We start from the raw sequence: 22,371 nt of genomic DNA, 5'->3' as shown, positions 1-22,371 counted from the left end.
GGGCTGGCTCTGGTGACACAGTGACCTGTGAAGGAGAATGGGAGGGCTGCTCCTGGTGTCCAGTCCACTCCCCCATAGTCTACCGTGTGGACCTGTCACTGTGGAGTCCATGAGGCCCCCACAGGCCCTGCCTACCACTAGGCCTAGCTGCCCTCTGCTGAGACGCCATGCTCTGACAATCACTAGCTCCTCTCAGATACTCTTGCTCAGTTTTTCTAGCATCTTTCTGAAACCCCAAAGGACTGGGCTTCATATCAGGTCAGCAGAACATGAGCTCTTAATGGGTTATCTTTCTACTAAAATTACATTCTCTATAGGTGGGGGCCGTGGTGGTCTTGTGATCACCACACAGGTATGAAAGTGGTATGACTTCCCCTTTCTAAGGGTGGGAAATCACAATGGTTGTAAGACACAACCATTCTGCTCTTTGCAGTCAGGTGAACAGATCTTCAAGAAGCTCTTATGAGATGGTCCCTGGCATACAGGGAACATCCTGACTTAGGATGGTGTCCAGTGCCAAGTGGTGCATCCTAAAAATTCATGAATGAACAGAAAAATTTAGTAAAGTGAGGCCGAATCCACTACAGGTTCTCATCAAATGTATCTGATAACACAGCCAAAGAAGCCAAGTCTCGCTCCAGGCCAGATTTATTCTCTGATGGCCTGCACTACTTGGAGAAGACATATATTCCAGACCATCCACCAGAGGTCCTGAACAGGAACCCTCAGGGCACCCAGCCCCCACTGCGTGTGTTTTAGGAACTGTCTGGCAGGATGAAGGTGCGACATTTAGCTATGGAATACATGAACACAGACTGACTTTTATTTAAGAGTCTTAAGACTTTCCATGGTGGACTCACCCTTGGACACCTCATCCCGGGAGTTGTCTCAGTGACCACAGGGGAGAAAACAGGAGACTTCATGGCCTGTGTTGCTGTCACTCAGACCCCAGAGAGTTCTATCCCCAGCTCAGCCAGTGAAGTCCTCGAACACCTGGTGAACGTGGGGAGTGCACACGTCCCATGTCGAGAAAGGATTTTGTGGCTTAAAACATCTGGAAATTCTTTCTCCAGAGCAATCTTGGGCCGGACACTCCCTATCCCACACCCAGTGATTCCTCTTGGGACTCAAGCTCAACAAGCAGGGCAAAGGATGGTGACAGACCCGTTCCTCAAGCCCGGAGGACAGAGGAGGCAGGATGCCACACCAAGCCTTCCACAGCAGAGGAACCCACAACTTGAGCTGCCATTGATGATCAGAGTTTAAGCCCAAAACATGAAGATTAAGTATGAAAGAGGTTCCGTTTCAACGCTGTGTCTGTGCAGTGTCCCTGACCAGGCCAACAGGGGCTCTGCAGGAGGGCTCCTTTAAATGAGATGACCGGGAAGAAAGACAAGAGCTCTGGCGCTGGTCAGATGATCTCCAAAGTGGGAGGTGAGGAATGGCTTTTTGCCTTTTTCAGACGTGTCTCTCCAACATTATAATGGCTTGCCAGAAACAAAAATAGTCCCAAAGCCCAAGGAATCTCAGCACCACTCGCAATAAATCCGTATTATGGCTGAAGAATCTCTGGCAGTGCAAAGGAGTAGCCAGGTCCAAGAAGAAGGGAAAGCCCCACTCCTCACCCTGACATGGTGGGCTCAGCCCTTCTGCATACACATCACCTGATGCTTCAGGCAGTGCACGCTGCCTCAATGGCCTCGAAAAAGCATGCCAAGAAACCACTGGTACCATGCCCTGGGTCTCAGACATGAAGGAGCTGCCAGCAGCCATGCCATGAAGCAATCGCTTTCTCAGCAATCCATGCAGACAGAGCAGTCTGTTACCTTCGCTCACCTGTGCTTGGAGAGCAGGGTGAAGGGTCTCTTACAAAAAACCTGCCCGACAGCACAGTCGGTTCTACCAGGAGGGCAGTGGCAGTTTGGGTGGTCACAGTTCACTGGAGGCTGGCCTCCTTGAGCATGCAGCAGGCAGAAGCCTATAGCTGCACCAGCTCCTGCTCTTCCTGGTGCCAGGGGCTTTGTCTGTGAAGGGGCATGGGCTCGTACAGAGACATTAACCTGTATGCAGCTATCTAGGGAGAAGCAGGAAAATACCTGGGTGTGGACTTCTTCAATTTAGAACAGGACATGCAAAATGTTATTCAGCACCCAACATCAATGAAGCTGACATTTGGGGGAAAAGCCCAGAACCTTTCCACTAAAGGCATGGCTACCAGAAAAGGTGACCAGGAGGACCAGACCTTCTTCTGTCCCTTGGCCTAACCTGGATGTCCCTTAAGCCATTCATGTATTGCAGTCCTGGCCCCCAATACCTTAAAACATGACTGCATAGATGATACTCAGTGTATGATGGGGTTACAAACATCCCAATAAACCCATTCTAAGTTCAAAACATCATAAGATAAAAATGTATCTGATACATCTTACCTATCGAATACAAAAGCTTAGCCCGGCCCACCTTCAACATCCTCAAAACACTCACATTATTAGCCTACTGGCAGCCCAAACTATCTAACACAGTCCATGTTATGCTAAAGTCTTTAAGCTCTTGTGTACTTGATTGATTACTGCACTGCAAGTTAAAAACAGAATGGCTGCATGAGTATGTGAAGTATGGATTCTACTGAACACACATCAGTTTCACACCAGCATAAAGGTGAGACATTGTTAAGCGGAACCATCCGGGAGGACTGTCTGTATTTCGAGATAAGATCTTTATGGAGGTAATTAAGTAAAACTAAGGTCACTAGGTGGGGCCCTAGTCCCATATGATTGGTGTTTTTATAAGATGAGAATATCAAAACAAGGATGCACACAGAGTGTGGGCTCAGACACTCAGAAGACACAGAGAGAAGACAGATCCGCAAGTCAAGGAAAGAGGCCTTAGAAGAAACCTGACCTGCCCCTAGATCTTGGACTTCCAGCCTCCAGAACAGCGAGAGAACAAATTGCTGCACTTCACAACCTCCAGGCTGTGGTACATCATCTGAGCTGACCCCTACGCTCTGCAGAGCCTTCCACCCAGGGCAGAGGCTCCGTAGGGCCACTTGCTGGAAGGCCATTCTGACCTTGGCTCTCTGCTGGCAGCCCTGGTCACATCTTGAGTAAGGATCCTATACCCAAGGCCACCCAGGGTGGAAGAGAAGGTCCAATCTCAGACAGGGCTGCGTCAGGCTGATGTGCTGAGGGACAGGAGGGGCTGGCGCCCTTCATTATGTATACAGACTCCGATATCCAACACTAAGGGCTAGGGCAGACCAGCACATGCCATGTTAGAAAACAACGCAGTGACAAGGTCCTCCTCCATTCTGTTCTACCCACCTTCATAAACAGCTATCAAATCACAAGGCTCGTGGGTGCCCAGAGCAATCTGGGAGGTAGGAACTGTTGTGCCCAGCTTACAGATGGGCAGAGAAAACCTGCAGGGACGAGTGACCTGTCCACATGGAGCAAGGTCTGTCCTCCCTACTCAACTCAGTGTTTCCAAGCAAAGCTGAGCCAAGGAGGAGGGGAAGCAGGAGGACCAAGCCACAGGCAGATTTCCTTTGGGGACACTGGAATGAAGGATCCATGGTGTACCTCCATCCACAGTGACATGCTTTTATTGCCCTCACCTTAATCAATATTTAACAGGCAACTCTCTTGCAAAGAAATTCCCTACCTATGAGAGCAGATATAGCAGGGCTCACCTGTCCAGAGTTGGCCCAGTGGCTCCGTCTGCCGAAGCTGCCTTCCTGGCTTCACTGAGAGGACCCAGGAGCCGGTCACTGGGCCACTGCTCCCTGCAGCTGCCACTTCCTGCTCAGCATCGTGGTCAGCTCCAAAGCTGAAAAGTCAAAGAAGCCAACCATGAATTCAAATATAACCTGTGCAAATGTGAATTCAAATTCTGCACCCAGGACTAATGTAGTTAAAACAGACATAAAATAATGTTTTTCTCAAAGAAATCATTTAAAAGACTTTTTCCAAGCCAGTGGGTGGTGTGGTGGCCAACCACGGTTCAAGTCCTGGACCTGGTGACTTAAAAATCATGCCAGGCGTGTGAGCATGCATGCCCAAAATCCCAAGAAGAGAGCCATCTCCCCTGGGGGTGACTTTCTGACTTTTTCTCTTTCTCTCTCTCTCTCTCATAAGCACATGTGCCCTAGAAGTCACACTTCAAGCCCTGATCAAAGCCCAAGGTGTTCTACCAGGCTACAGACCTCAACCCCACCATAGAGGACCCAACCCTGGCTGAGGCCAGACACAGCCAACACGGAGCTCTCATGGAGGCCCACCTGGCAGAGAACAATTTGCTCCTAGTGATACATGTGAGGGTTGCAGAGCAAACAGATTGGGTTTGAATTCTGGCTCCAAGATCTACTTTTATTTCCTGATTCAAGTTCTCTGAACTGAAGACTCAAGGCACTAGTCTAGATGCAGAGAAGACAGGGGTGCCTAAGACTCTCACCTTGCTGGGGGTGACTTTGCAATGAACTGGGCAAACAAATTCGAGGAAATTCTAAAAAGCAAAACTAAACTTGCCTCAAGGTGAGTACCATGTTGAATCCCGTGAACGAAGGGATGTGTAGGTGCTGTGCGGTATTACAAGTCACCCAGCGATGAAATGAAATATATGTGGTAACTAGATTATCCACGAGTACCATGTCATTTTATATCAGTGACTTGAGGATTCTGGTAGCTGGGGGCTCCTGGAACCAGTCCCCTGTGGACACCGAGGGGTGACAGACTCGGTAGTGAGCTGGGCATCTCACTGGTCTTCTGTAACCCTGGCTCCTCCACAGTGCATTGGGCACAAGGCCCATCTCACGGAGGATGTTAATATCCTGTGTTGGGATGCCACTGGATTTTACTAAGTGAAACAATGCACACAAAACAACTTAGTTGGATATCTGCAAGATTACTGTTCTGAACAGACTGCTCGAGGAAGGACTCTGAAATGAAATTTTCCTAATCATTAAATGATGAAAATGAAACCTGCCCTCACCTCCTAGCCAACAGGGAAGAAGTCCTGGGCCTAGAACTTAGACAACCACAGTGTACACTCAGGTGTTTTACAAAGTCCCACTAAGCACATCAGCTAGAAGCCCAGGCTTGGGAACCAGGCGGCTTTGGCTCATCTCCAAGGCCATCGACATGGCAGGTGACGTCTGGGCACACTATTGAGTCCCTGAGCCTCAAGGTCCCCCGCTATCAAACAGACACAGAGCTTTCATAAATGCAAAGACTCAGGACAGGAGTTAATGAATGCAAAAACTCAGGACAGGATCCAACGTACAACATAACGAGAAACAAATATTAGTTATCTAACCACAACGTGACAAACAACCCCCCACATCAGACACCTGCAGGTTATGAAGCTTGCTGATGCTGAAAGGGGACACTGACCGTTCGCTTCAAGATCACAAGGGGAGGTCCACAGCACACAATTATTTGACTGCCTGTAGCTGAATGTCACCTTGTACACACAGAGGTATTTTATTAAGCGTATCTGTTTTAATCCTCTCAAAGAATTCGCGAAGTTTGAAAGTCTAATGATAATTACGTGGACTATTGATAGAACATGCCTAAATGTTAGCAGCTAAACTGACCACAAAGTAAATGAATGTATACATACAAACATACATACATACAAGTAAACAAGGTGTGTGTTAAGGGTCTTGGACATGGCAATGGGTGAGAACACTAGCAAGTGAGCTTAGGGTCACCAGGATGGCACCATTTGCCTGTGGTCACTTCTTTTTTTAAAACATATTATAACTTCTGATTTACATCCAATCATTCTCCCATCACTTCTAACCCTCATCCCCTGAAGGGTGTTCCATCTCTAGAGAACCTCATCTCTTCCTGGATTCCATCTAAATGTGCCGGGACCACTTTCCAGTGCATCTTATTTAAACATCCACCTGGGAAGTTTGCTTTCTGTAATGGGCACAATAAATTAATACACCACTATGTAAAATAAAATAGAGTTGTTCTGCCAAGCTGGCCATCATTTCACCCATTTTTGTCTGTTTTCAAAAAACTCAACGTTGAGACCAGCAGATGGCAGAATGGTTACGCTACTGGACTCCCACGTAGTTGACGGTAAGTTTGAGTCCCGGATCCAGTGGCTTAAGACTCATGCCAGGCACGTGTATGTGTGTGGCCAAAATCCCAAGAGGAGAAAGGATTGCAGCATGGCCATTCCACCGAGGTGTGTGTGTGTGTGTGTGTGTGTGTGTGTGAGTTCTCATTTTCTGGCTCTCTGTCTGTCTCTCTGGACACAGAGTAAAAATCTCTCTCTCAAAAAAAGTCAACATTACACTTGACAGTTGTCGAAACAAACACAGTATGATTTTTAAACCTGAGAAAGTGTAAAGTTACTAAGACACAGTTCCTCCTCAATAACCTCAGCACCAAGCAACAGACCCAGAAGAGGCTGCTGCAAACACCATTGCCCATCCAGCACCCAAACCTGCACCTGAACACCCGGGCCCGAGCCTTCATGCTTTACACTTGGGTCTGGGCCCCTGTACAAGTGCCAGGTCCACAGGGAGCCCACCTGGCTACCTGCTTCTCAGCCAGGAGGACACAACTAAGGCCATTTACAGTCAGACACAACATGACCTGGAGACTAAGGAATATACCAACGTGGACTAAATAAATACCATCTTCACTGCTAAAATACTGCAAAAATGACAAGCCTCTTGATTCGGCTTTGTATCTTTGCTATCTTCCAAACATTCTTGGGCTAAATATAAAGTTTTTCTCCTGTCTAGCTTTCCCATACTAAATACTTTGAGCAACAGGGACTAACTATTTAGATACTCCGCAAATCCCAGTTTTCACGATGGGAGTATTCAGCCTGTCCAACTAGACAGCCCCGGAGGGAAGTCTAGGCCCCTGCAAAAAGGCCAGAAAATCTTTCATTTAAAAAAGTTAATTCCACATTTTACTGAGACCTCTGTGTCCCTAGACAAAGAAAAGTGCTTATGAAGACACAGAGACAGGTAAATAAAAATGAACTGAGGAAAAGGCCAATTTCTAAAACGAATGTCACTGCTAAACCTATGGGCAGTTTAAAGCTACCCAAACAATTATGTCTTAAAAGCCCACTTTCAGCAGGTGCTCCTCTACCGAGACCTGTCAGATAGGGCCTGCGCACCCAGCCACACTGGTCTCTTTCCACGTGCAAAGGATAAATTGTGGGGCCCAAGGAAGACAGCAGCAGACAGCCCCCGAAATGCAGGAAGCGGCCCAGCCAAGGTCAGGTGTGTAAGGTGGTTGGAACTCACATGAGCCAACTTCGGCTCAAGTCCTGGACCCAGCGGCTTGAGAAACATGCCAAGTACAAGTGCATAAGTGTGTAAAATCCCGAAAGGAGAAACGGAGAAGGGATTGTGGCTTGACCACACCTTATTGGGAGGGTGTCTTCTACCTCTCCATTTCTGTCTTCCTCTGGTGAATGTAAGTGCCCTCTGGAGATTAAAACAAATAAAAATAGGGCCAGCAGGTGGGATAGTGGTTAAGGTGCTAGACTCCCGCGTGATTGATCACAGTTCAAGTCCCGGACCCAGCAGCTTAAAACTCACACTGGCTGTGTGTCCATGCATGCCCAAAATCTGCAGAGGAGGATGGAGAAAAAAGGACTGTGGTGTGGCCATATCCATGAGTAGGTGATTTCTCACTTTCTGTCTTTTTATCTTGTATCCACGGCAAAGCACACACACTCTACAGCAAAAATCTCTCAAACAAAATAAATAAAATAAAAATCAATAGAAATAAAACTAGTCAAAAGTCAACAGATGGTGAGGGATGAATATACACACATGTATGCACATGTGCACAAAGCAACTGAAAACAGGCAGAACGGCGCCACTCAGCTCAGCTTGTACACAAATACGTGCGCACTGCAGGTCAGTCCCAAGAGCAGTCCGAAACAAAAGGAAGAGCAAACCACTTACTGGAGAGACACACAAAGACTTGAATGGTGGCAATGTGCAAAGCTTCTAATTGTAAAGATTAGCTATCACAAAGATTCTGATTCTCGAAGGAGCAATTAATTTCAAATTTAAAAGCAGCTTGACAGGCTCAGCCACAGTGGCGTGCGCTGGTATACACTGCAACTCTGTAGGCCGGGGCTGCCTGGGAAGCCTTCATCTGATCCCAAACCACCCACAAGTCAGCATGGTGTGGCACACCTGAAACGCCAGCTACTTAGGAGGCTAAGGAAGGAGGATCACAACACAGCAAGATCCTGTCCTAATTTAAAAAAAAAAAAAAAAAAACCATAAAATTCAGTATCAACTTAAATGCAAGCAGAATTCTTTTTTGGAACTCAATGGAATCATTCTAAAATTGGTAAAATACCATAAAAGGTCAGTCAACTGTAGGGTATTAAAAGAGAATTGCTCTCAGGGCCAGCAGATGGTGTAGTGGTTACATCACTGGATCCTGACATGGCCGAGCAAGGATCGAGTCTCAGACCCAGTGGCTTAAAACTCACGCCGAGCATGTGTGCTTGCGTGCCCAAGATCCCGGGAGGAGAATGGAGGAGAAAGGACTGCAGTATGGTCATTCTTCCTGGGGGCGTGATTTCTCACTTTCCTCTACTGCCTTTGTCTGTCTGTCCGTCTCTCTCTCACGAGCACACGCATCCTAAGGCAAAAACCTCTGCAAAAAACAAAGAATTGCTCTTTTTGTAAAAGGTTCCCTGAAGAAGAAGTGGTTAAAATAGTGTAGAACTGGCTCAAAAATCACTGCTACTGGTACAGGGCAACACCTCTTGAACTGCAGTCTTAGGCACAGGCATGCTCCTTTGACTGTGCAAAGATCACACAAATATGCTAGGACGTTAAAAGTTTGTAGAAAAACAGAATGAAAGTAATTTATTTTGGTGCAAAAACTGTGAAATCTACACAGTTTTTTCCTTAACATTCACTTTCCACAAATATTCTGAAGGCCCCTTATATACATGTGCACATGTATGCACATACACACCCATAAGGACATTAATTACCCATTAAGGACATTAACTACTGCCATGCTTTGAAGGTTTCTGCCATAGGGTGCATGTTCTCACTGGAGAGAAACAGAGAGACATAGAAGGGGAAAGTAAGAAATAACCTCTCAGGAGGGATGGCCATGCCATAATCCCTTCTCCTCCATTTTCCTCCTGGGACTTTGGGTATTCACTCATGCATGCATACATGATTTTCAAGCTGCCGGGTTCAGGAGTCAAACCTTGGTTGGCCATGGGGGCCTTAACCATTACGCCACCTGCTGGCTTCACTGTCATGCATATGTCATATCATATGTATAAACCAGAAGCAGCCTAAATGCACCTGCCCAAACCACCCTTTTCTTCCAGTTCAGGTTACAGCAGGGATGCCAAAAAAAGTCACGTGCTGAAGAACCAAGAGTCCTCCTCCCGTCTTAACCGTCTCCGGCACATTCCATCAGGCAACCCAACAGTCCTGCTAATGTTGGCTGCAGAAGCACCTGAAAGTCATCCACTTCCATCCATCTTTGCTGCTAACTCCAGGCCACCATCTCCCATCCGACCTGGACCAGCTGCCCCCATCTCTGAGTACTTCAACACTTTCTACTCACCATCCAAGGCTCCTCGAAGCCCCAGAGCTGGCACAGTCACCTGCAGTACCTAATTACCCACCATGGTGGTCAGGCCTGCCCTAGGGGCTCCTGCCTTCTCTTCAGGCTATCTAGCTCCCCATGACTGATGCACCTCCCCACCTACCGGCCTCTTTTGGCTTCTCAGACACCCCTCCCGCATGGCTTACACATGTTCTATGTCCTCTACAATTCCCCAAGGCCCACCTCCTCCCATCTCCCCTGCCTGCACCCTCCTCAGAGCAGGAAAGCCACTCTCCCGCATTATCCTCACCATCCTTTCCTGTCCAGCCCTGTGGGCTCGGGCCGCCAGGCCTACCCCAGCCGCTCTACAGTGCAGCCCTCTGCCTTCCTCTACCCTGGCAGGACCACCTGAGTTGCTGCGGTGGGTATTCCTCCCACAGACTCTTTCTGTGCCTGTGTTCCCACTAAAGGGCAGCTCCAACCCAGGGCTCCATCTGCCCTGCTCACAGCTCTAGCAGCAATGGGCCAAGTGGCTCAACTCTTTCTAACACAGAGAACATGCTCTGATAGAAGCCTACTTGATTCTAGCAGGCTTTGGGGCCGGAGAGTGGCACTGCGATCAAACTCAACATTCTATGTGTGCAGGGCCCCGACATCCGGACACCTCCCTGAGTACACCAGGCATAGGCTGGCCATATCTGGGCTGGCTGATGCTGGGGTGGATTCTCATGTCAAGATCCTATTGGGGCTACTGTCCATCTGTCTCTGTCTCTCTCTCTCTTCCCTTCTTGCTTTCTCTCACTCATAGAATAAATAAGTGAACTTTATTAAAAAAAAATCATTCTAAGTATTTAAAAATATATTGAGTACAGCAGTAACACAACTGGATACATGTGGGAAGGTCCCAGGGTCGCATCCCAGGGCCTCTCTACACCGGCTGGGCTCCATCACGCATGCTGTCATCCTGTGTGGCTGAGGGTGGGGTGGATTGTGGCTTGAAGACCCAGTTAGGAATGCTGTCCACTCTCTCTCTCCCTCATAGAAGAAATCAAAATAAACTTAGAACCTAGTCCAGACATGCAACCAGTGTGGGGGAAGGGTGGGAAGCAGTTGAGCAAGTACTCAGCCTGCCTGTGCCTCAGTTTCCCCAACTGTAAAATGAGAACACAGTCCTGTCCTTGTGCAAAGATGAAATGACATACCACAAGTAATGTGACTCCCACAGGTCTGCCAGAGGTAGACTGGGAAAGAGGCCAAAGGGTCTGGAAGGGAAAAGGTCACCGCGCTGCAGAGGGGGTACGTGACCAACCCACATGTCCACACCTATGAATTCCACAGAAAAAAAAAGCCCTGAAGAGCACCACCCTGATGAGGGCCACCAATGAACAGTGAAGAGGTGAGAATGAAGAAATATCACAATCTACTCCATACTTCCAGGTCTGAATTTTTATCAATGGATCTCAAATTACTCACGGCCCTTTAAAATGTATCACTCCAGGACCAACAGTTGGTATAATGGCTATGTGGCTGGACTCCCATGCAGCCGACTGTGGTTCGAGTACTGCACCTGGTGGCTTAAACTCACGCCGGGTGCATGTACGTGCGTGCCCAAGATCCCGAGAGGAGAATGGAGGAGAAGGGATTGCGGTGTGGCCTTCCCCCCTGGAGGGTGATTTCTCGCTTTCTGTCTCTCTGTCTCTCTCTGTCTTTCTGGGGAACGCATGCGCCCTATAGCAAAAATCTCTCAAAACAAAAAAAAATAGTATCATTCCCCATGAGTTCTGAGTCACATTCCATACAAGCTGTCCTGCTGGCCTCTCCTCTCTGCCCCCTCGTTCACAGATCTGCATGTTAAGTCCCTTGTGACTGTCACTCTGCCCTTAAAGCGGGTCTCTCCCCCTCTCTAGGAATTCCGAAGTAATCACTGCTTTCTGCCTAAACTCAAAGTGACCATGAAGTGCTTCAGGCGAAGTCACATCTTAATTGCACAGACTGCCATATCGGCTGCTTCTGGAAACACTCAAGAACTCTGCATTTCTATTTTCTTTTTTTTTTCTTCCTTTCTTCCTTTAAGAAGGTTAGAAAAGAAAAGAAAAATAAGGTAAGCACACAAGGAAGTCAAAAAGGAAGGCACTGTTACTTGTGGAGGAAAATCAAATGCCCCCATTAAAATGGTTCAAGCAGTACTAGTTTTGGGTTAGGCAGGTGTGGCAAACAGCTGCTGAAGACTGCTCACCTCCTCCCTGGGTAAACCTGTAGGAAAACAGAGGTTTTTGTTTGTTTGTTGTTTGTTTGTTTTTAAAGTTTTTGGCATAGGGTACATGTGCTTGCTGGAGAAAGAGGGAAAGTGAAAAATCACCCCCACAGAGGAAATGTCCACACCACAATCCCTTCTCCTCCATTCTCCTTTTGGGATTCTGGACACGCATGTACATGCACCCAGCATGATTTTCAAGCCATCACGTCTGGGATTCGAACCACAATTGGCCATGTGGGAGTCCGGCATCTAAACCATCCGCTACCTGCCGGCCCCATCAACACTGCCTGGATGTGCGATAACCACAACAGAAACAGCCCGGTCACCAGGCTCCCCATAGCCCAGTATCTGCCCCTTACATGTCCCTTGGGACATGAGCTTTACATATGAAAGATAATCACACTTCTGCCCTCTTCTGCATCATTTGGTATATTCAGTAACTACTTCAGGTTCCAGTTTCAGGGTTAAGTATATACACGTACATGGCTCTGGTTTGAATGTGCTCCCCCAAAATCTGTGTGTTGAGAATACCTTGAGAAGGGATTGAGAGGGTGAAAACTTAATCCAACTATGGTTGAAAGGTGAGGCATTAGGAGGCGGTTAAGGATTAAAATCGTCGGAGTGGGGCCCCAGAATTGAATCCTGGTGGGTTTATAGAGCAAGGGAAGAAGATACTCGTGGACACAGATGCGTGTGCACCTGCCCTGCTGCCGTGCGATGCCCTGTTAACCCTCGGGGTGGCTCCTGATCCTTTAAAACCAGGAGCTAATTAAGCCTCTGTTCTTCATAAATGACCCAGACCCGGGTGGTTCAGTTATCAGGACAACAGACCGAGACACGCACGTGTGAGGAGAACCAGCTCCTCAGCTCAGGAAGTCCAGATGTAAGCAAGGACAATGGAAATAGGGGTCACCCAAACAGGAGCGGCTCGAAAAAGATTTTCTTTTCTTTGTGACTTGAGAAATGTGCACATAAGAGAAAGAGGGAACCCCCACCACTACCACCACCAATGGCCTGGTCACCCAGTAACCCTTTATCCTTATACTTCTCTGCCTGTCAGCATCCTGAGCACACACGCAGTGCCCAGTGAGTGTCTTCAAGCCAGCAGGGCTGGGATGAAAACCTGCCAATCCCATGGAACCCAGCTCCCTCTGCACACAACCACCGCACTATGGGGCCAGCCAGGAAAACGATTATTAATGGCTCTGAAATGCATTATTATTACACAACAGGTAGGTCTGTCAAGAGTGAAAACTGACACAGGGTACAGGCATGTTAAAATTTTAAATGACTGTACTAACAACAGAATGTACTTTGGTGACTTTTCTGAGTTTCGGCAGTCCTGGTTTTCAAGGGCTGTCAATGAGCTCCAAGTCCTCAGCCCTCTTCATTCCCCGCTCAGACTTCTACAACAGCCTTCTGCATCCCGGTGGTCATGCCAACCTAGCTCTGCCTGGCCGAGACCTGGAAGTGGAAGCACCAGGATGGCCAGCCCCCCTGGCTCCTGATCCTCTGGTTCCAAGATGACTAGGACGTCCAAGGGGTATCCATTCGGCAGGTGGACAGAGGTATGGGACACCTGAGGGGCGGACATTTTGGCTGAAGAGAGAGTCACCGGTGTTCCCTACCTCAACAAGCAGGTGGCCTCCACCCTGGCAGGACTTCCACCCTGGCAGTAAATGCCTCTGTGACCCCTGCCCATGACTGGGCTTCCTCTGGCCAGGCCACATGGCCCTCAGGGACTCTCCTTGGAGAGCAGCACATTCTGGACTGGAGGCAGAGCCAACCCACTTTGGAGTCTCAAGTCCACCAGCTGCACTCTTAAGTCACCAGGCACAATCCGTCCACAGACCCTCATGCTGACCCTGTGGCCCCTCGCCAAACTGCGGGTGCAGCTTGGCCCTCACTGTGGCCTGGGGGACTGGGACAGGGTTTTAAATCACCCTATGCAGGCGTCTCTTAGATCAGACCTGACAGTGAGCCTCGGTGTCCACTGTGACAAGGACCCTCACTGCCTTGTACTGGGCTGGTCATCTCATTTGCTCTGTTGTCAGGATCCAGGATCCTACTCAAGCTGCCTGGGACTCAGAAGGGCAGAGATGGAGCTCTCTAACCCTGGTTCCCACCTTGTATTCAGGATCAAGGTAAGAGCTCCTTTGGAAGGAAGGGTTCTGCTTCCCAAACCCTCCACAATGGCCCCAACGTGCTGGTCACCCACACTGCTACCCATGCCCATCACTCACGCCCTGGGCTGCCATCTGCTGGACCGTACCAGCTCTCGTGGTTGAGCACAAAAACACAGAGCAGGACTTGGGCTCTTCCCTCGTGAGCTAAGGGACATGAACAACCTGCCATGTTACAGATGATCTGGAAAAACCAACGTGGAGGGCAGGTATCACTCAGCCCTGCACGTGATTCCACGTTGACTGGCTCTAGCAATTTGGGTAGAAAAGGTAAAGGTTGGCACGGCTACCTCGTTTGAATCTCAAACAATTCTCAACTTAGAGTGAGCTGCCCGAAACTGGCACAGACTGATTTTCTGTGCCAGTCATGGAAAGCTCTGTCACTCCTGCCGCCCTCTTCCGCCCACAGGCCTTGGCGGCAGTCAGCAGGCTGTTCCGTCCTGGCTTCCATAATCACCTCTGTGCGTGTTCACCCTTCCTGCCGAAATTCATTTTTCTTTCATTAATTCACTCAAAAGATACTTACTGAGTACCTTACTTCATTCTGGATCTTAGCACTGTCAGTTATGAAACCATTACCAAATGGGTCCCGAGCCTTGTTTCTAGAGGGTGTGGCCAATTCACACCAAGATCTAGCACTGAGGATGTGGAACAAGCAGTCTGTGGCGTGCCACTGTCTCCATCGGTTCTGCAAAAACTGTGCATGCAAATGTTTAAATGCATCCTGGATGAGCTTGTTCTTGAGTGTCAGAGGGGAGACCCTAAGCTGTTGACAAGCCCCATGGGGACACCTCTCAACCACTGAGAATTCATAAGGAGTCCAGTTATTCTGACATCGCTGGCAGAGGACCAGTCCCTCCTGTCCTGTGTGGGGAAGTCCACACCTGGGCCTGGCACAGCAAAAGGGAAACAAAGCCCCTATATTGAGATTTGGTTGTGATGGGATTAAGGTAGCTGCCCTGACTGCGCTGGGGTGGCCAGCATCCAAGGGCATCCAGCTTAACACAGCCCCTCTCCCTCCCCAGAAAGGAGGCTCTGTGACTAGGTGGGTCTTCACTGCCAGGCAACATCAATCTACACTTCCCAGCAGAAGCCACTCTTAGCACGGCAATACGAGTCATCCTTCTCTGCAGTTTGACCTATTAAAACAGTCCCCACTGGGGTCAGTGGGTGGCACTGTCGTTGGCACGCTAGACTCCCACATGGAAAACCACAGTTTGAGCTCTGGACCAGGTAGCTTGAAAATCACACTGGAAAACTATGTGTGTATGCCCACAATCCCACAAGGAGAATGAACGAGAGGGGAATGCAACATGACCATCCCCCTAGGGGCTGATTTCTCGCTTTCCCGCACACTGTCTGTCTCTGTCTCCCTCTGACAAGAGTATGTGCCCTGTGCAAACACCTAAGAACAGTCAAATGTCAAGTCGTCTCCTACTATGATTACTAAATTGAACCTAAATATTCTTGCAAGTCTATGTGTTTCCACCGTTGTGAAGCAAAATGCTTAGGGACAGGACCAGGGCCATGGAAAGAGCCAGGTGCAAGGCCAGGCTTCACAGGAAGAAAGCTAATCTTGAGACCCTAGGAAGAATTTGCCCCTTACACTGACCAAAACCACCTATTTCAGCTACTGAAAGTTTCTTTTGCAACACGTGGTCCTCACATCCTTCACCCTCCCCTCACCTCTACCACTGACCTTCCAGTCTGTCCTGAGGACGTGGCTGACAGCTGCAATGCCTTACAGAGCAGAACAGGTCCCTGGCCAGGATTGCCTTGCCCATGTCAGCTGTCCTTGCACAAGGCCAGTGCGTGGCCTGCGTGGTCCACGTGGCCCACGTGGGTTCAGTGGTCTCTGACCCCACAACAGGGCCCTCTGTGCTTCTGGTGCTGGCAGGATTCACACACCCTCCCATGAGGGTACAGCAGGGCCAGAGCCGCCCATACACTGGATGACTGTGTAAGCAAGGTGTGTAGGGCAGATGCAGTGTTCCTCTGCAACACTCTCCTCTCTCTCCTCAGCTCTCCAAACCCTCTGGCCTTTTCAAGTGTCAGACAGAAAAGGCCACCTCTCCGAGTGTCCAGGCCACAGGCCACTGCTGATTGTCTCTGTTTCAAAGCACTCCTGGGTGGTGCTTAGACTGAGGACAGAAGCCCTGGTATAGTTATTGATGTGAGCAACCACCAGCAGACAGGGTCAACAAATGCTGGGAGACAAGGCCGTGACTGCCCTCCTGTGCAGGGACCTCCCCCTCCCACTGTGCTAGACTGCTGCCCTGCCTGGGCCTGTCCCCTCCAGATGTACCGCTGGCCGAAGGGCACCGGCTCAGTCAATTCCCGACAAGGTGGTAGTTGGCGCCTGGCATTCCACTCCCATGCCGCACCCACAGCTCAACCCCAGAAAAGGGCAGAAACAAACGAGAAGACCGAAAACTCGGTTCTCCCTTTACATGGTGCTTAACAGCTGCAGAGCAGATGTCCTCTGGGTCTCTGTCTATGGCTGACACAATCTAACGAGAGACAATAACAGGTGCCGATAGCAGCGAGCACCTTCTCTGTCATCACAGTGAGGCAGGGCCAGGCCTCAGAAGGGGCCCTGTGCGTTCCAGGCCTCTGCCCACACCCCCATCTGCTCTTCCCCTGTGGCTGCCGCTCACGTAGAGCCCAGTGGTGACTGACCTCAGGGCCTAGGGCAAGGCCCTTGCAGGATCAGTGAGGCCAAAATTATCTTCAAGATCCTAAGACACAATCTGTCCTCTCCCGTCATTCTCTGCCAGAGAAAACCAGAGTTTTCTAGAGGCCACACGGCATGTGACTGACACAGACACAGGCAGAAGAATCCAGTTGCCCTCTATGAAGCCCTACATTAAAGGGACTACCAAAATCGAAAACCAACAACTCACCACCTGAATAGCTTTGTAAATACCTTCTCCATAAAAGAGATTTTTTTAGAATTTACACATATCGGGTTGATCATTATTCACTTTAAGTAGAAGAGTAAGTACATTTTAGATTTCTGCCTTAATGTCTACAATGGTAAATATTAATCTACATAGCTACAAGCTCTGGGGAAGTCATTTTTAAGCGTGTCAATGGGTGCCAGGACCCGTCTGAGAACAACCGCCTCAGACGCTTGGTCCTTTGCATCTACAGCCCTACCCAGCCCTGGGAGTGCTGCCCAGACACCCTGACCTCACCAGCACCCAGAAGTTCTAGGGATACCACAGCCCCTGGCTTCTAGCGACGCCACCACCCTTGGACACAGACCTACTATCCCATGTGGCTGGAGAGGAACTCTCAGCTGTCATGGGATAAACCCCATGAAGACTTCTTCATTCAAATAGATTTTCTTAAAAAACAACATCGAGTGTCAGAACTTTTCACTTGAAACCTGGCAGCACAAATGGGATCACAGGCCAAAACCCACGTGCAACAGAGCCGGCTCTGCAGGACCCCGCGGGACATTCCATTCCGTCTCATTCCATTCCTCAGGGCCAGTTCTAAGTAGGGAGTCCCCGAGGGTCACTGACTTTGGAAAGTAGCTCAACCGTGCTCCCCAAGGGCTTGTCCTGCTTGTTGATACTGGCATGACACACGGCTCGAAATCATTTAGTCCCTTCTTCTGCACTATTGTGAATTCGCCATACGAATGGGGAGCGTCAGAAAAATTCGCATGTCCTGGAAATCCGGTTCACTAGGAAACTGCAGCACTGGGCCTGGGGGAAGAACACTCCCAGGACGCCCCCTACCCCGTCCCTTGGGTTTGCCAACCCATATGGGTGACCAGAGCTTCACCTTCATCTCTCTCCTTGGGTAAAAGCTGGGGGTTGGAGGGTACTCCTAGACAGCTGGCGGCCACCAGCACCAGAATCAGGTTATCCCAGCCACAGAAAAGGCAGCAGTTCCCAATTCATATTGATCCTGACTACTGTGACCCTCTGTTTAATCTCTTGCTATAAAAGCCCACATCCCACAGGCTGGGAGGGACGAAGCGTGGCTGCAGAGAAGAGGGTGTTGTATCACAGACCTTCAGGGCAACGTGCCACTCTCTCTGCTCGCAGCAGGATTACCACTCCCAAGATTGAGCAAGACGCTTAAGGAGAAGAAAGAGGATCTATTTCTGACCTGAGAACGTGAGACTCACTCTTCTAAATGGGCCAAGGACCTTCATCACACCTGCTATTTCTGTTCACAAGGAGTCAGTACCTGGATTATAAGGACAGAACACGCTCACCACCTTTGGGAAGCCAAAATCGACCCTCAGCGGCTAACATAAGGTCAGCCCCATTTGGATGACACGTGCGTGCCCACCCCTGGCACTGAAGTCACAGAGACAAGCGAAACTGTGACGAGGATGCACAGCTGTTCAGAGGGCCTCAGTCACCATCACCACCCTCCCCCTGCCGCCCGCAATGGTCTTAATCGCTTTGAGTAATGAAAAAGGAGTAAAGTTATGAGATTCTTGGTACAAATTCCTAACGGTGCTCCCAAAAGGGCTCTCAAAAACACAAAAGACCTCTACTGCAACTGTGAAATGGCCACCATGTCAGGACAGAAAGGCACACTGATGCTTCAGCACGATAGGGGACAAAATAAACGGCCTATGTCTCCAAACTTCTGGATCATTCTGAATCTAAGACTCCCTAAACTGTGAAAAAAATGCAAAATCAGCCCTTGAAAAACTCCCCCAGTGAAAGGAAATGAAATATTTGTTAGCACCTACAATGGGCTAAGCATTGTGGAAAACCTACAGCTAACATTGTTCTCAATGGTGGACAGATGACAGCTTTTTTCCTACGACTGGAAACAAATTAGAACTCTTTTTTGTGCCACTTCTATTTTACACAGTACTGAAAGTTCTAATTGGAGCAAAAGAAATAACAGCCATCCGAATTGGAAAAGGAGAGGTAAATTTTTTCTGTTCAACTTTTAAAAGCAGCAGAGAGAAAAATCCTCATGACACTGGATTTGACAGTGACCTCTCAGCTATGACACAAAAAGCACAGGCCACACAAAAGAACTTCACGAAAAATTGGAAGTGTTTGTACGTCGTAGGACACAAGGACAGTGAAAAGATAACCCCCAGAAAGGAGCAAAACAGCTGCAAATGATCTACCTAATGAGGGATTACTATCTAGACTATATAAGCACCCTTACTACACACCAACAAAATGCAAATCAACCACAGTAGAATACCACTTGACACTGCTAGAACAGCTATGATGTCTAAAAAGGAAAAATACCAAGCATTGGTGATCCTTGGAGAAACTGGCACCCTGTACACTGTTGGTGGGAATGTAAAATGGTACAGCCTCTGTGGTAAACAATTTGGCAGTTCTCAGAAAACTAAGCACAGAACTGCCTGATGATTGAGCAGTTCTACGTCTAGACATATACGCTGCGAAATGGAAAGCAGGTACCCACCAAATACCTGTATACTGATGTTCACAGAATCATTACTCACAACAGCCAAAAACATAGAAGCAACTAGAATGTCCATCAACAGGTGGACAAACAAAAAGTGGTACATGCGTACAATGGAATTTTATTCAGTGACAAAAAGCCACTAAGTACTAGTTATCTACTACAACATGGAAGAATCTTGTCAACATTATGTAAAAAGAAAAAAAGTTAGTCACAAAAATCCAAATATATCATCCCATTCATAAGAAATGTCCTGCACAGGGAAATGGAGTAGACAGAAAGGTCTAAACCCTAAAACCTTAGGGTTGGGTGGCAATGCTAGGTCGAGTTAGGGATGGTGATAGCCAAAAGGTACAGGATTTCTTTATGACAATTTGATGACCCTGAAGAATCAACTGGTGGTGGTGGTTACACATATCTGTGTAGGACACTACATAAAACATATGTGTATGTGCATGTTTTTTAACGGTTTTGATGTAAGGCATGTGCACTCTACCAGACAGAGACAGAGAGAGAGAGAAAGTGAGAAATCGCTCTTCAAGGGAGAAAGTCATGCCCCATTCCCTTCTCCTCCTGGAATTTTGGGCACACACACAGAGTGATCTTCAAGCTACCAGGTCTAAGATGTCAACCACAGTTGGACACATGGGAATCCAGCACTTTAGTCACCACACCACCTGCTGGCCCTCACTGGTATATCTTAGTCTATTTGCACTGCTATAACATAATACCTGAGACTGGAAAATTTACAAAGAAATTTGCTTTTTAGTTCTGGAGTTCAGTTCCAAAATCAAGCACTGGCATTCAGTGTCTAGGGGTTGCGGGGGGGTCTTCTAGCTACACATCCTTACATGGCAGAGGTCAGAAGGGCAAAAAGAGGATCCTAGCTACTTCCCCTCTAGCCCTTCGGTTTTTTGTGTTTGTTTTTATTGCCAGCGGATATGTACACTCTCAGGGTTGGGTTGGGAGGATAGCACCCTTTATTGGGACCTGGTCATACTATAATTTTTTTTCCACCATTTCTCCATCACATTAGAATTTTAGGCATACACACATATGTGCCCAGCATGTTTTTCAAGTCACGAAGGCTGGAATTTGAACCGCAGCCAGTTGTGTGGGATATAGCTCCCTATGCACAGGATCAATCCCTATACACAGGGCACTTAACCACTATTCTATGGAGCCAGCCTCCCCGGACCTTTGTAACATACTAATCCATTGGAGGGGACATGATCACATTTCAGTATTAGGTCCGTGGGCACCCAAAATTTATGTTCTTCTTGTATATAAAAATTTATTTCACCCTAACAGCCTTAAAAATCTTATCTCATTCCAGCATCAACTATGAAGTCTAAAGTCTAGAGTTTCATCTAATTACCATCCACATCAGATATGGGTGAGAGTCAGAGGTATGTTTTATCCTCAGGCAGAATGCTTCCGAGTGTGAACCTGTAAGATCAAACAGGTTTTGTGCTTCCAAAAGACAATGGTGGGACAGTCATAAGACAGAAATTTCCATCTTAAACGGGAGAAACAGGAAAAAAGGGAAAGATAACAGGCCCCTAACCACATTCAAAGCCTAACAGGGAAAACGTACACCTTAAAGCTGGAGAATAATCTTTGACTTCACAAACCACCTTCTGGACACATCAGGGTGGGGGCTGGGTCCCCAGTGCCCTGGTTTTTTTTGGGGGCCTGCCCCTATGCTTTGCAGGGTTCAGCCCCCACCACAGCTTTCATGGGTTGGAGTTAGATGCTTGAAGGCCCCTGCTGATGTTACATGCTGGTGGCGCTACACTTCTGGGGTTTCCGGGACAGTTCCACTGGCTCCACTAGAAATACTTCGGCACTTCTGCTCCCCCACCCTCACCATGGCTTCATTAGGGGTTACCCTTGTGGCGACTGTCAGTGGGCCCATTCTTGCAGCAGTTCACTGACTGGAAACCAAGGCTCTATGTAGCATCCTTTGAAATAGAGGTAGAAGGAGCCATGCCTCCACAGTCCTTGCACTCTGCATGCCTACAGAATTAGCAACAATGACACTGCCTAGGTTTATGGCTTGTCTATCTATCTTTGGGCCTTACATCTTCTGAAGCAGCAACGCTAGCTGCACCTGTGCCTATATGAGCCATTGCTGGGGCAGCCAGGAGAGCACTACACTATTGGCTTGTCGGAAAAGTCATGATGCACTTTTGCACAGACACAGAAAAATATGTCATGACTTTTCTGACAAGATAGAATGCAGGGAGCAGAAATGTGACGTGGTGCTAGGTAATAGAAGCTGAGGTCCCTCAGGCCCCTAAGGCCTCCCTTTGACACAGTTCTGTCTCCAGGGCCTTGGCACTCAGGGCCTGTTTGGGAGGGGCAGCCCTCATAATCTCAAAAATGCCTTCAGGGTCATTCTTCCATTATCTTGATGAATAGCACCTGGCTTCCTTCTGTCCATTTTAATCTACTTATCAAAGGATCACATGGCTATGCCCTTGGTGTTTTTCCCAGACGATCATGTATGACCTGACCAGACTGGGAATTCTCCAAATCTTTAAGTACTGTTTCTCTTTTGATTATCATTTCTGTCTTTATTTCTCTCTTCTCACGTTTTCCTATAAGCACTTAAGAGAAGCCAAGCAGCACCCTGAAGACTTTAGAGATTTCTTCTGCCAAATATCCTAGTTCATTACTCTTAAATTCAGCCTTCCACAAAGTTCTAGGCTCAAACACAATTCAGTCAAGTTCTTTGCCACTTTCTAACAAGGACGACATTTCTTCCTGTTTCCAATTTTTCATTTTCATTTAAGATCTCATCAGAACGGCCTTTACTGTCTATATTTCTACCAACATTATTCTGACCACAATGACTTAGACAATCTCTAAAAAAAAAAAAAAAAAAAAAAAAAAAAAAAGGTTTTCCCCAAACCCCCCCCCCCTG

At 48.1% G+C, this 22,371-nt stretch overlaps 1 protein-coding gene across 2 annotated transcripts in view; it reads right to left on the bottom strand.

The window, feature by feature from the left end:
- Positions 1-22,371, bottom strand: part of GRB10 (growth factor receptor bound protein 10) — a 203,241-nt gene that overhangs the window by 178,731 nt on the left and 2,139 nt on the right. For both annotated transcript variants that reach the window (XM_006161791.3, XM_027765631.1), the window contains exon 2: positions 3,692-3,828. The gene's annotated coding sequence lies outside the window, so the exon portion shown is untranslated. The remainder of the gene's footprint in view (positions 1-3,691; positions 3,829-22,371) is intronic.

This window comes from Tupaia chinensis, unplaced genomic scaffold, assembly GCF_000334495.1.
Source record: "Tupaia chinensis unplaced genomic scaffold, TupChi_1.0 Scaffold139072_1, whole genome shotgun sequence".
NCBI classification, from domain to species: domain Eukaryota; kingdom Metazoa; phylum Chordata; class Mammalia; order Scandentia; family Tupaiidae; genus Tupaia; species Tupaia belangeri.
The sequence above is the reverse complement of the archived record's forward strand: the minus strand, read 5'-3'. Positions and strand labels throughout refer to the sequence as shown.